Here is a 13895-nt window from a genome sequence, read left to right as displayed (position 1 = left end):
GTGCAACAGAAGTAAGAGAAAAAGACACAAAACAAACAAAAAATGTCTCTGGATATTAACCTTAAAGGTGGTGGTGAAAACACACAGGTTCGAAATGTAATCTAAATATTGGAAAGAAGTTTCTTTTTTTTTTTTTGAGATTAAAGGTTTTTAATTCATTTTTGCTGTTTATGTGTTTGTTGGAATATGACAATATTGACATTCTACTTAGAAAATAAGCCAAATGCAGATACTGTTTTGTCTAATGCTCTTTGACTGTATTCACAGCGACAAAATGATGCCATCATTTTGATGTGATTCATATGCAGAACTAAATACATTCATCTATGTGGTCTACTGATGGGAAATAAAATCAGATATTTCATGTCTAACTCCATCAAGCGAAAGAAAAATCAGTTGTGATTCCAAGAAGAGATGAACTCCTGGTAAGGAAATAATTGTTTTACAATTTTCAGAAAGAATTATCAATAACATACTGGGAAAAAAAGACGATTGAATACCAGAGCATATTCTTTACTGACTTTTTTTTTTTTAAACAAAACCATAACTGGCACATGAAGGAACACATTCATATTTGAGAATGATGCAATTGCATGAATATTTAAATTTCCTTCTGTGTTACTGTGCTCATAAAAAATAAATTTCCAGTGTCATTGAGAAACACCTCTTATACTATGAGCTCTATGTTAGTAAACTGTTAACTTCTTGAAGACAGAAAAGATACTTTGGCTTATGCTTTCATGTGCTTTTTTGAACTTATTTGCTCATGTTCCTTTATTATTATGTATATATGTATGTGTATATATACAATATAGGTAAAGCCTTGAACCATTTGTTCCATTTATTTTAATTTCTAACTTAAGTTCTATAATCTAAAAGTATATGACAACTTGCCAAGTTTTTTTTTGCCTATTTTTAAAAAATTTTGTTTTCCTAGGACTAACATACTTAGTGGTGAGATGGCATAGAATTTGTATGAGTTTAATTACCACCATTGTTTGGTCAAACGTTTGCTGTGGGGATTGGTCAGTGGGATTGAGAAGTCAGCCACAAGAATTTGATGTGAAAACTAATTTAGTAGAAAGGCGCTGCTCTGTTTGCTTCTGCTAGTCAATGTCAGGGTGAAATCTGAAGTCTTTCAAACATCGGGATGCAAGATGAAAATATCAGTGCTACTCTCAGATGCTTCTAAACAGTTGCATGTTAGACACTGTAGATAAAGCCTCTAGGTACGTCCTCACAAAAAGATTTGCTTTGGATGGCAAGTCTAGAAACTCAGCAATACTGAGTACAAGTAGAAAGGTACATTTGCACACTGCTATTTCGAATTTCTGCATCCAGTGTTGGGGATGGGTAACTGAAATCACTAACATTGAAATCCCTGACACTTACCTTGGGCTCAGAGGTTTCTGTAAACTGGTTTTCAAGAAAGAGGTAAGACCTAAAAAAGCGAAAATAAAACATATTGTTTAGTATGCATGTTTGACACTCAGGTTTACTGATATGTTCTGCCTTTTATAAGATGAATACTATGACAAATGACAGAGAAGAGATTGCACGTCACTATCTCTGTTCTATCTATGTACTGCCAGTGGGCAAAGATTTCTCATTTCATACATCATTTACAACTTCCTACAGTAATTTTACACAGTTCATATCCTCGGTACAAGGCATAGCAATTATCTATACATATATATGCATGCCAGCATACTGAATATGAAAACCATGCTGTTCTGAAAAGAATTCCAAAGTTCACACACTCCAGCCAATACAAGTTGGCAAAAGCCAGTAAGTTGTCCAATTAAAACACTTTGCTGTTATAACTTATGCCCCAGTGTTATCTCTGAAACAAGTTGTTTCAGGTCTTCTTTTAAAGTACTGTTTGTAAAAGTAAAATGTTAATTTCAGTTTTTCCAATTAATTTTGTATTCCAAAAGTTGCATTAAAAATCATATCTTTTTTTTCTATCCACATCCACTTTTTCTCTTTTGCTTCTAAATAGAATAAGAAAAATATAGCAGCGCATTGTGGAATAGGTTAAAAAAAACCCCAAAAGGTACAGATTTTCAATTTTAAGTGTGAATAAACCTTAAAGTTTGGCAGCATTTGGTTATTTTGGACTTTCTAAAATTATCTTCAGTTATTATAGTTGTGTTTTACTTTTTCATCTAATACAGAGCACATAACAGTTAGAGAGATTGTAAATTGCTAAATTAATTCATAATTTATAATCTTCAGAAATAAATTCTGAACTCTTTCATATTATCAATAATCTATAATTTTTAATTTTTCAATTCCTATTTTTCAAATTTCATTCTTTTTCATATTCTGGCTTTCATTACATGTGGTTAAAACATGAATGGGAACTTTATAGCTCCTTTCGTAAGCACACCAAGTAATGATTCAGATTCAGCAAACACAATGAAACCCACTATTTATTAATGAATTAGTAGTCTCTTTTAAAAAATTATTTGTTGTATTGATATAATGTACTTTTATTTCTCCACAACCATGATTTCTTAATATTCTTTCCTTTCTTTTGGGAAATTATTGCTTCAGATTTCCTTGTATTAACCTCTACTTGGTGTCTGTGATGCATCCGAAAGCATAAATTCATATATAGAAGGTAAGGTTTCCTATATTGAGGTCCTTGTATCTAAAATAAGGCAGGAATACATAGCTGGTATGTTCTACTTTTGTGACTCAGTTGCTCATTTTAATAAATGTGTAAGAAATTAGAGGTCCTTGTTCATTAGTTGTCTCAGGAGAAGAGATTTTAGTGCTATTCTGCCACCAACCACTTTCTTGACTTGGTCTCTCTCTCCGAACTTTAATATGTTTATGTGTAAAATGAAGTGAGATGGATGATTTAAAAAAACTTCCTATTAGAGATAGGATCTTTTCTTATTAGCCACGACACCAGAAATTTTATGTATCTGGAAGCAAAACAATTTGGCAAATTTCTTTGAAGCGTACAAAATGAAGGGTTTCCAAATTCAAGACCGTCTTCATGGTTACTGTGTTTGATTTCATTTGCCTATAATTCTAGTAATGTTATAGGCAATGCAAATAGTGACTATAGAAATAGCTCTATTGTATTTTAGTTTTATGGATAATTTTATTTTAAAAAATAGGCCAGCATTGTTATCAACACTCCAATGCACGTATCTGTTTTTCATAGCTAGTTAATTTTTGAAGACTTTTTTTTTTATTAGGCATTAAAGAATGCCTGAGTGACAGGGATAAAGTAAATGTCCATGCAGGAATGATTTAGAGTTTTTAAAATAGAGCATGTAGTCAAAAGCAATTCTTTTAATGAACTTAAACATGGAAATGATTGTTAAAAATCTACACTGATGAATTCTTTGTGGCACTGATTCTCAAGTGACAGAAGGATCTATCATAGCATCATACATACCACATATACAGAAAAGTCACATTATCCTTTGCAGCTCTAGATTTTTACAAGGCCTAGATTACTTGGAATATATAGAATTATTCAATGAACTAAAATAAATGTTTTACTTTTCACCCTAGATATTTATTCAGAAGTTTAAGTCTTAATGGCTTATATCAAAAAGGCCAAATCTATCAGGATTTCAATTTAATTTACATGCATTTTTGAATGTCTACTCTAAAGAAGTCATGCAAAGTAGTAGAATTAATGGTTAAGAAGATGGGTTCTAGAGTTCAATGTTTGAATCCCAGCTCTTCCTCTCATCAACTGAGTGACATTGGGCAAAATATTTAATCTGTCTTCATTGGTAACATGAAATGATAATAGCAATTAACTTATAAGATTGTCCACCTCACAAAGATCAATTATTTCATAAATATTAGCTACTGTAGATTTTATCACTACAATATAATGTGTCATTCATGTTAGACAAAGGAAATACATGCAAGATGAATAATAAAGTTTCTCTGCCTTGAAGGAACTCACAGCAATGGTGCTTTATTGAAATACTTTCTCTCCTAGGTAGAACATATTATTATAAGAAAAGTGTATTTCCCTTGAGATTTATCAGTAGTCAGAATATAGTTGAAATTCTTGTTTAATTTGATAAATATGGTTACATGAATAATTGAATAATTTCTCTTGGATTTTATCCAACATTCTCAGGAAGAATTAACTAGGGCAAATTTTCTTTTAATGTAAAAATAATATCTGCCTTATGAAATGTTCATTTTGATTCTGTATATTCTGTTCTTCTGTGAGCAGATTTCCAGGTACAGCACTTCATGGTTATTAATAAATGGGCCAAACATAAATTATGCATTAAGAAAAAATGAAAGACAAAAGCACTGAGCGTCCCTTTTGCTAGTTAGGGGAAACAGTTTCACTGTCTGACATTGAAGACAAGACAGTCAGTGTAATTCCATAGAATTACAAGCAGCCAGATTCACACCCCACCTCATCTTTCAAACTCTCTTTTGTTCTCTACATGGAAAAATCACACAGAATGAGAAATAATCATGGAGGGATGGCCATTTTGATCTGCAAGAGATTCTTTAACTATACACATTTTCTGAAATTGTTTTTACCATCTAGTCTTAGGTTTTCAGTCTTTGAATTTCTCCTATGACATGAGGACGAACTCACACGACCAAAGACTGCAAAAGTCAGATACTAAAAAACTCCAGTGAAAGTGAACATCTTTGATAGCTCATAAGCACATAATATGAATGTAATGAAGCAAGGCAAATATTGATATGTTTCATGAATACGTAGATGTGTTTTGAGGGAACTTGACCAATGAGATGCTCGAAAGGTAGATCTACTGATCAATCTCTCTTTACTTTTCACTTCAAGGAGAGAAGAGAAGATACCAAAAGACTTGGGAAATACTATCAAATAGCTACATTTGCAGTTGGTGGAAATCACACTGAATCTTTCTGCATATCAACCACAACCTGAAAATTGTCTTTGTTCTTTACTTATTTCCTTCTTTGTTGTATCTCCTCATTTAGAATATCAGATCAAAGATGGCAAGGGTCTTGTATGTTTTGTTCATCACTTTAATCCATTTCCTAAAACTGTGTCAGGCCATTGTAGGTGCTCAATAAAAAACTACTCAGTAAGTGAATGAGAAAACAGGAGATTTAGACTCTAGTTTTCTTTACAACTAGGTAGCTGGGAGACCTTAGGATGATCATTTGACCTCTTGAAGGCCCAATTTCATCACCTTTAAAATGCTGGGGTAGACCAAATGGCTAATGTTTCTTGCAGCCCTAACATTCATTGATGGTGCACTTGTTCAAGGGTTCGCGTGATAAGCAACTAACGTTTTTACAGGAAACTTCACTTATGTAACAGATTGTATTTGATCAATCTTTTTTTTTTTTTTCTGAAATTTTTATGGTGTTTATTATCAGTGCTCTAATTAATGTCTGCTTTTTATTCCTGATTAACCAACCTTGTTTGGGTTTCTTTTTTTTTTTTTTTTTTTTTGGTGTGTTTAAGGTCTGATAAGGCCAGTTTTGGTTATTTAGATACCCAAATAAAGAAGAATGAAAGAGTCTCACAGGCTTACACTGAGGGTTCTTTTTAAAACTTTTGAAAGTTAGTGTTTTAAATGGTGAATTTCTAGAAAATCCTAAATACAAGTAGAGCTATTGGATAGAGGAAAGAGAGAATTAAAACACACCTAGTTGTTTCCAAGTTTAACAGCGCTGTGAATATCTTGCATGAGCTGATATTAAAAGAATTTTCATTTTTCTCCTTTTGTATTCTAGATGACGAATGTAAATTTAATAACATACTAAACACTTTTGAGTGAATTTTTTTTTTTTACTGATCATAACTTTACACATAGTCAGGGATTGAACTCACAATTATTCAGGTATTGCTGATAGTGGTAAAAAACAAATTTAAGTTCGTTTTACCCTTCATGAGGCTGCTTTAATTTTTAATTGTTCGTGTGTTTCTTTCTTATCAGTGCCTAAATGTAGTTTTAATATTTTAATAAGATCAGTATCTTATTAAAGATAAGATAAAGATGCATTAATGCATCTAAATGCATTTCATTTCAAATACAAACACCTAAATGAGTAATACAAATGTATTTAATTTCAACTTTTATTATACTGAAAACACTTTTTAAGTTTTTGATTTTGCTAATGTGATTGCAGATAGGAATGTGAAAAAATGGATAAGCACCAGGAGATAAAGAATGCTACAAGAATCACATTTAAAGAATATTATTATATTCATATTCATATCTAAAAACTATGTTCTTTATTTAGTTGAATTTACTTGCTAACTGAATCTCAGATCCTGTTGAAGCATTGTTTTCAGATTTCTAACTTATGGGCAAATGTATAGAAAATTTGGGCTTATACGACTTGAAAAACATTTATGTTAATCATTTTTATTGGCATGTCTTCCCTCTAGACCGTTAGAAAGTAAAGGTAGTCAAAACTGAAGTTCCAAAGAGGAAAAAATGAAACTAGTAAACTCTACTGACGTTTAACTTCCTAAGAGTTTCAGCATACAATTTGCCCATACAAGTTCCATTAAAGTTAATGGGAGTCGTGTGACTAATTCTCTCTGTAGGGTACTAAAAATGTACCCTGCAGTATTAAAGAGTCTGAACTTAATTTTTACTTTCTCTTAACCTTAATTATGTTACACTGAAGATAGATACTTTCATTATCACACACATATATGGTAATTTTTATATAAAGATCTGAAAATAATCTATTTGGGGGAGAGGCTGAATTTATATGGGTCAGAGCAGAATTTTAATTAGTGTTGCAAATATGAGTCCTGCTTTCATTATAATGATAAAACAACCATAAGTATCTGTAATTTACCCTCCAGCTATACAAATGAGAACTTAAACCTCAGTGAATTCAATAAATGAAACATTTTCAGAACACTTACTTAAAATCAGGTCTACTGTTTAATCAGTCATGTTTTAAGTGAATGCTTATTAATAGATCATTAATAAAACATGCTCACGGAATGAGATTTCAAGAAAGCGGTGAGATGAGTAAAAAGACAGAGAAAGTGAAAAGATCTAATGGATCATTTCTAAGTTTTTAAAAACAATTCAGTTTTAGTTACATATCTATTTCAAATTAAAAAGTAGATTTTAAACCTTTTTTCCCCCAGTTATATTGAAGATGAAACACTACAGAGAATATTGCCTGTGAATTCATGACCCTTTTACACTGCCCACGTTCCCTCTGCTTTTGACATTCAAGCTAAAATATTAATCTCATTTTTTTTCCTTTAAATAATTTCTGCTTGACTTCTATCACTACCTAGGGGAATGAAGTTACAAGGTTTTATTTTTTAAGAATGCAAAAAGAAAAGGAAAGCTATATACATGAATAAAAATACCCCACCATCCATTTTTCACTGAAATCAGCAGCTATGCTGTTTAAAAAAAAAAAAAAAGGACACGCACAAAATATTTCCTAAGCACAAAGAACGCTGGGGAAGGGCAGGCGATATCAACAGGACAATAAATAAAGCAGAACACTCTCCAAGGGTCCAGAATTTGGTTTGGATAACCTTCCGGAAGGCAGAATTCTTACCCAACACTAACATAAACAGCAATTAAGACTGCTCTTTTTATGTTACACATTTATCTTCTCTGGATTTTTATTTCAGGATCCTCTCTGTCTAAATTACAATAGAATCCCATGACTGTGGGTGGGGCTGAGGAGAAGGGTTGCTAAAACAAGTAAGTTCACAGTTTCTAATTTATTGAACCTGATGTCAGACACTGAGCTATAGAACTTCGTCAGATTTCTAGCGTACTTCTGGCTCAGGATCCCATTACTTAGAATTCCCTTTGAAGCTTGCAACCTTTTCACTTTTGTGCTGCAACTTCTTCCCTGATCTGCAGGATTACCGCTGAAAGCTGTAAGCATCCAAACTCCCAGGAAATCTTTGGACCTATTGGATTCTGGCTTTCCAGGCTGATTTGTAGCCTTGACCTCAAAGCAAGAGAGGCAGACGAGTTTGTTAACCTTCATCACTTGGCAGTTTATTCTTGAATGAGAATGACAAACTTAAATGCAACTTCTTATAGGTATGTCTGGCAGCCTGGGCTGGAGATCAGCACCAAACTGCGTAGCTCTTGGAGGTTTAGCACAATTTTAATCTGAATTGTTCTGATTCTTTGGCTAACTTGATAAGGCATCACTCTTTGCCCCCTCCTTTAAAGATATAATAGGGTGTTGCTTGAATTAAAAATAATTTCCCACACAAATATCTTATTTTTAAATATGCTATTTTTAATTCTGAAAAGAACGAAAAACAGATTTAAGATTTTGCAATGCCCTTGGAGGTAAGTAGAAATACCTACAGTGGTGGAATTATTTGTCACTATTTAAGAAAAAAATGTGATTGGTGTACTTCTACTTTGTGACTTTGTAAGAAAAACAGCAGGAGAGTTAAGAAGACTGTATGTGGCTCAGACTCTGAACGAAGTACAGTGTGCCAAGTATATGCAGTGGCCTGAAATGTGACACCGAACAGCGTGTGTTGGTGTTCAGCAGAAGGACAAATCCCCTCTCATTAGCACAGTGTCTGTTGTGGAGTTTGGGGCTGATATTTTTTTTCTTTTCATCCCTCAAATTCTGTGACTCCACTTCTCCATCTCATTTTCATGCACAGCCAAGTGGGCCTGCCTTAGTTCATGATTATCTGGTCCTTCTTTTATATCCGGCTGGAAAATAGCACCTCGATTAAACTGAAGATATTTCTTTAGGTGCCTATCTCTTAGTAAGTACCCGAGGACAGGGACCAGGTTTCACCAGTGTTTGCAGCCTGTCCTTCAACAGGTGCTCTAACTTCATTGAGCAGAACAGCATGGGAAACATGCTTCCAAAAGTTCTCAGCCTTTCCATCTATAATCGCTACGTGTTGAATTTTTAAAGAGATCTAATTTGCATGACAAAGCAAGGACTTGCTATTAAGGATATTTCTTTCGGATTAGCTATTTCTGCCCACATTTGCTGTTCCATAATTCTGTCCTGAGCGTCCAGGTGAGATTCCCGTTACGCTCCCATTACATGAAAATGTGCGCTGTGAAAAATGTGCTCCTGCAAAACATGTCCTGCAAGATGCCTGCTGACGGTGACCATCTCTGGATTCCCCTACCTTTGATGCGTGTTCCAAGTATGTTATGGGAGTGGAAACCAGAGACCCTGGCACAAAGAGCTGCCTTTACAGCCTTCCCTGTGGCAGGGTCTGCTGGGTCTGCATTACCATGTGTTATGTGATGATTCAGTTCACCCCAATTTGCCCTTTGGGAACTGCTGTGAAAACTTCTTTTGTACAGTAAATCATGACAGCATTTGGCCTTCATTTGGGGGTGAAGGCATGGTTTATATATTAAAGCCATTTCTTCTTTTCCCTTTAGAAATACCATGTGGCATCAATTTGTTTGTAAGCACAAATCAAATGGCAGTTTGGGATCCTCCAGATGATGCAGAATATAATGTATTAAGTTTTTAAAGGTTATCAGAGCAAAGGAAACCTAACATTGAAAAAAATTAGGCGACTGCTTGGATCCCCAAGAATACATTCATGTACCAGAGTTCCTCAGACACTTGGAGAAAATCTGGTCTGAATCTTTAAAAAATGCCAGGGCATTAATAATACAGGTCACAAATTAACATCCTATTTAAAAGTCTGTGCATTTTCCGTGTGTGTGTGTGTGTGTGTGTGTGTGTGTGTATCTGTAGACCCACCCGCCTTTGTTCCACCCACCCAGCAGAATTTTATACAACTAATCTTTAGCCACAGGTGAGATTAGGGTACCGAAAAAGAAGCAGTGTCACTTTCATAGCTTCAACTTTTCAAAGGTGTCAGATATGGACAAATATGGTAATTCCTTGAGACACAGCTCACTGATCTGCCTCCAGCCCCCCTGGGAATATCCCTGGCTCTGCGTGATGAGTTTCCAGATCCATCTACCCAGCCATACTTGTGGCTCTTGTGGTTGGTCTGTGGCCTGAAGCATAACTTGCCCAGCAGTTCTGTTTCCCAAAATAGACTTAGGAAGTTTGTGACCATGTTTGGTTTGTTCCAAAGGGGCTGCCAAGTATTTAATAAGGTCGTGAACATATACTACGATTTGTATATGGCTCATCAAATAAAATACATCTTCAACTCTCTTTTCACTTCAGTACATGGTTTAAAGTGGGCTGTTTTACAAGCACATGTGTTTGTCATATGACTTTATTTGGGGACAAACATTGCTTCTTACACTTAGGATACAATTTCTGAGAAGCTAAACACTCTCCTTCATTCTTCCCTATCCAAGAAAAAATGTTAAGCTGGGTAGTCCTTTCCCCTTACTCTTGGCAGATTTCTTTGCATGCTGAGGTGTTTTATTTAATTCAAATGTGCCCTTCTGGTGTAGTAGAGGAAGGAACAAACCGGGCTCAAAGTCCTCTCTCACCCAGAAAGGCGTATAATGCATGTCTTCCTGTATGCAAAGGGGAATAGGGAACCTCTTATCAATTACATGCATTGATGAGAGCAATGTGTTCCGCTGGTGTGTACACCAGACTAGGAGCCAGGAGACCTTGATCCCCCTCTGCTGCTCAACCTCTCTGCGACATTAGGCAAATCATTTACCTCCTAGATTCTTGACTTTGTTTATTTTTCTACAGAAGACCTGTCCCTAGCACAACAAAAAGAGGAATTGTGTGGGGAGGGTATAACTCAAGTGGTGGAGTGCATGTTTAGCATGCATGAGGTTCCGGGTTCAATCCCCAGCACCTCTTCTAAAAATAAATAAATAGATAAACCCAATTACCTCCCCCCCCAACAACAACAACAAAAAATACAAAAAAAAAAATAAATAAAAGAAAAGAAAAGAAAGAGGAGTTGTGACTAATATCAGTAATTGTTATAAAGTGCATTTTTCTTTTCTGAGAGTCTGTGATAGCACATAGAGCAACAGCGGTGGTCCTTCACTAAATGAACACTGGCAAGTTGTTAACTGACTCACCCAGTGTCTTCCGGTTTACTCTATAATATAATAAACCACATTCTATGAATAAGCCAAATAGATAAAACGTCTTTCATTTGATGATTCAGACCCAATCCAATAAAGCAGAATATTTCATAGAGTTTATTTCCTGTAATTGCAGGAGATAAGATTGATTTCTCCATTTTTTCCTTCATTTTTTTTTTCCTCCCAGTGTTTGCTACAGCTACTGATTGTGAAGGAAGACTAGAAATAGAATTTGTCATGAAATTTAAAACTTCACAAACCTCACGCTGCTTCTTTTGAAAAAAATAATGTAGAGTTGGTAGTCTGTATGAAATTCTGATGTGGACTCTTTCTTAGAACTTTACAAGAAAAGAGGAAATGTGTGAAATGGAGATTGCACAATCTTGTCCTGAGGCAGAAGACTCATCCGGAAGCTCCTGGCATTCCTCAATAAAATTCAAATGATATTGAAAAGTTAATGTTCTCCCTTTGGCTTCTCCTTGGTCTGGGTCAAGGATTCAGCCAGTGTGGCCATTGCCCTGAGAGTGGGGCTGAAGATGCATCCCTCGGGTGCTGCTGGAGTGTCCAGCAGGTAATTTACAGGAGCAAATGCATATGCGGAGGCTAATGAGAGCCAGGTGCTTTTCTTGAAACTTTTCTGTAAAATTGTACAGTATTTCAAAATAAAAAGTAAATCAGTTAATGGAGGTAAGGATTATAGTTTATCAGAAGAATAGCTTACTTTACAGCTATCTCAGGTAGAACATTTTAATATACACACACATATAAAATATATGCACATACATATAGATGCTATATATTATCTTTATGTTTTTCATGTGTGCATAAACTTATAGGGATATTCTTACTGTTCCAGTTACCCTAAGCTTGCGTGATACGTTCCAGAGCAAAAGAAAATAACTTACAAAGCAGTTCAGTGAGACAATAAAAAGGAAGACTTTTAGATGTGGGAAAGATTTATTTCAATTCTTAATAGTTATAATATATTGATCTAAATGAACCATCATGATGGATTTGAGTACTAAATTAGGATTAAGTGAAAAGAGAAATACATTAAAGTTTGTGCTGATTTTTGAAATATCACTCAATTAAAACTTTCTCTAACAAGGATGAGTGCATTAGTTAAGGCTGCCTAGGAGAAAGTCTGATTTGTTTCCTGGCTATTAATGAATGCTTTATGTGGCTATTTACTCTTCTATGAAATAAAAAAGAGATGTTCCCACAGCAACCCCAAACGTAGATGTTGCTGTTTCCCTGATCAAGGGTTTAATGCACACACCATACTCTTCTTTTAAATGATCAGAACCAGAAATTGGGGAAATTTTTAGGGAATATTTTTAGTCCCCATTCCCCACCCCCCTAAATTAATTTCACCTACTCAGAAACACTAAGTGCTGAATTTAAGCTAATTTTCCCTCTTAAAATTTGATTTTAAATCAACAAAGTGGTACCTAACGTGTTTCTGATGTGGCTCATGGCACGTGGTGCTCTTGGCCACAAAAACACAGTAAGGTCCTTGTGCTGAGGTGACACCTTCTTTGAACAGATGTACCCTATACAAGAGGGCTTCCAATGAAGGATTGCTGCCATTGGCTTGAAAGTTCTATTTTGAAAAATGGGAAGGATGTTCTATTTTTTATTTAAATAGGTAGACTGATACATAAAGACAGCACAACCTTTTGTGCCAGATGTAAGTTCTGAGCTGGAGCACTGCGTGAACGCTGTACTTATTAGTCAGCCAAGACGCCACTCCTCCGCAAAACAGGTAAAGCCCTTCTATATTTTGAAGTGAAAGAATCTTTAAGATATAGCATTTAAAGGGATGTTTTTTCCTGATGGCAAATTAATGAAATGGTGAAAGCAGGGTTAGCATGAGGTTTCCACCCCCAAATACTCACCTCAGCATGGCAGTGCGTGCAAAAGCAGCTTTTAGGGCAAAAGCACCTTTTTTTTTTTTTTTTTTAAACAAGCATTTTCTTAATCTGGGTTTATTTTTTTATTGAAGTGTAGTCGATTTACAATGTTGTGTTAATTTCTGGTATACAGCATAGTGATTCAGTTATACATTTATATATACATTTCCTTCTATATTCTTTTTTATTATAAGCTCTTTCAAGTTATTGACTATAGTTCCCTGTGCTGTACAGTAGTACCCTGTTGTTTATCTGTTTTGTATACAGTAGTTAGTATCTACAAATCCCAAACTCCCAATTTATCCTTCCCCAGCCCCTTTCCCTCCTGATAACTGTAAGTTTGTTTTCTATGTCTGTGAGTCTGTCTCTACTTTGTAAACAAATTTATTGCTGTCTTTTTTTTTTTAGATTCCACATATAAGGGATATCATATGGTATTTTTCTTTCTCTTTCTGTCTTACTTCACTTAGAATGACGATCTCCAGGTCCATCCATGTTGTTGCAAATGGCATTATTTCATTCTTTTTTATGGCTGAATAATATTCCATTATATATATACATAAACCACACCTTCTTTATCCAGTCATCTGTCGATGGACATTTAGGTTGCTTCCATGTCTTGGCTATTGTAAATAATGCTGCTGTGAACACCGGGGTGCGTGTATCTTTTCAAATTAGAGAAAAAACACTTTGAAAACCCACTCTTCCCCTTCCAACCTCATCTTCGGTGACAGGATGTTTACTATAAATTAAAGGATTGCTACCTTGTCTTCATTCAGACCTGTGCAGCAGCTGAGCACCCAGCCCCACAGCCCATTCAAGGTCTAAAATAGTTACTGAATTCAACGGGAGGGAAGATGATGGGGGTGGCATGAAAGTAATTGGAAATAAACCTTATCATACTACCCAGAAATACATTTTTAATCTGAAGACCAAGTGAATTCTTTAGTTTGAATGTCAGACTCCTTTTTTTTAATGCTTTCATTGTTCAAATAAA

The 13895-nt window shown here is 35.0% G+C and overlaps 1 long non-coding RNA gene across 3 annotated transcripts in view; it reads left to right on the top strand.

Moving 5' to 3' along the window:
* Positions 1-13895, top strand: part of LOC105066248 (uncharacterized) — a 44805-nt gene that overhangs the window by 27216 nt on the left and 3694 nt on the right. For all 3 annotated transcript variants that reach the window (XR_012503222.1, XR_012503221.1, XR_012503220.1), the window contains 4 exons: positions 268-425; positions 2560-2626; positions 4814-7694; positions 7860-8045. This is a non-coding gene — a long non-coding RNA (uncharacterized LOC105066248). The remainder of the gene's footprint in view (positions 1-267; positions 426-2559; positions 2627-4813; positions 7695-7859; positions 8046-13895) is intronic.

The sequence above is a fragment of the Camelus bactrianus genome, chromosome 29 (genome assembly GCF_048773025.1).
Source record: "Camelus bactrianus isolate YW-2024 breed Bactrian camel chromosome 29, ASM4877302v1, whole genome shotgun sequence".
Lineage (NCBI taxonomy): Eukaryota > Metazoa > Chordata > Mammalia > Artiodactyla > Camelidae > Camelus > Camelus bactrianus.
Note: the sequence above shows the minus strand (reverse complement) of the source record. Positions and strands in the feature narration are given on the sequence as shown.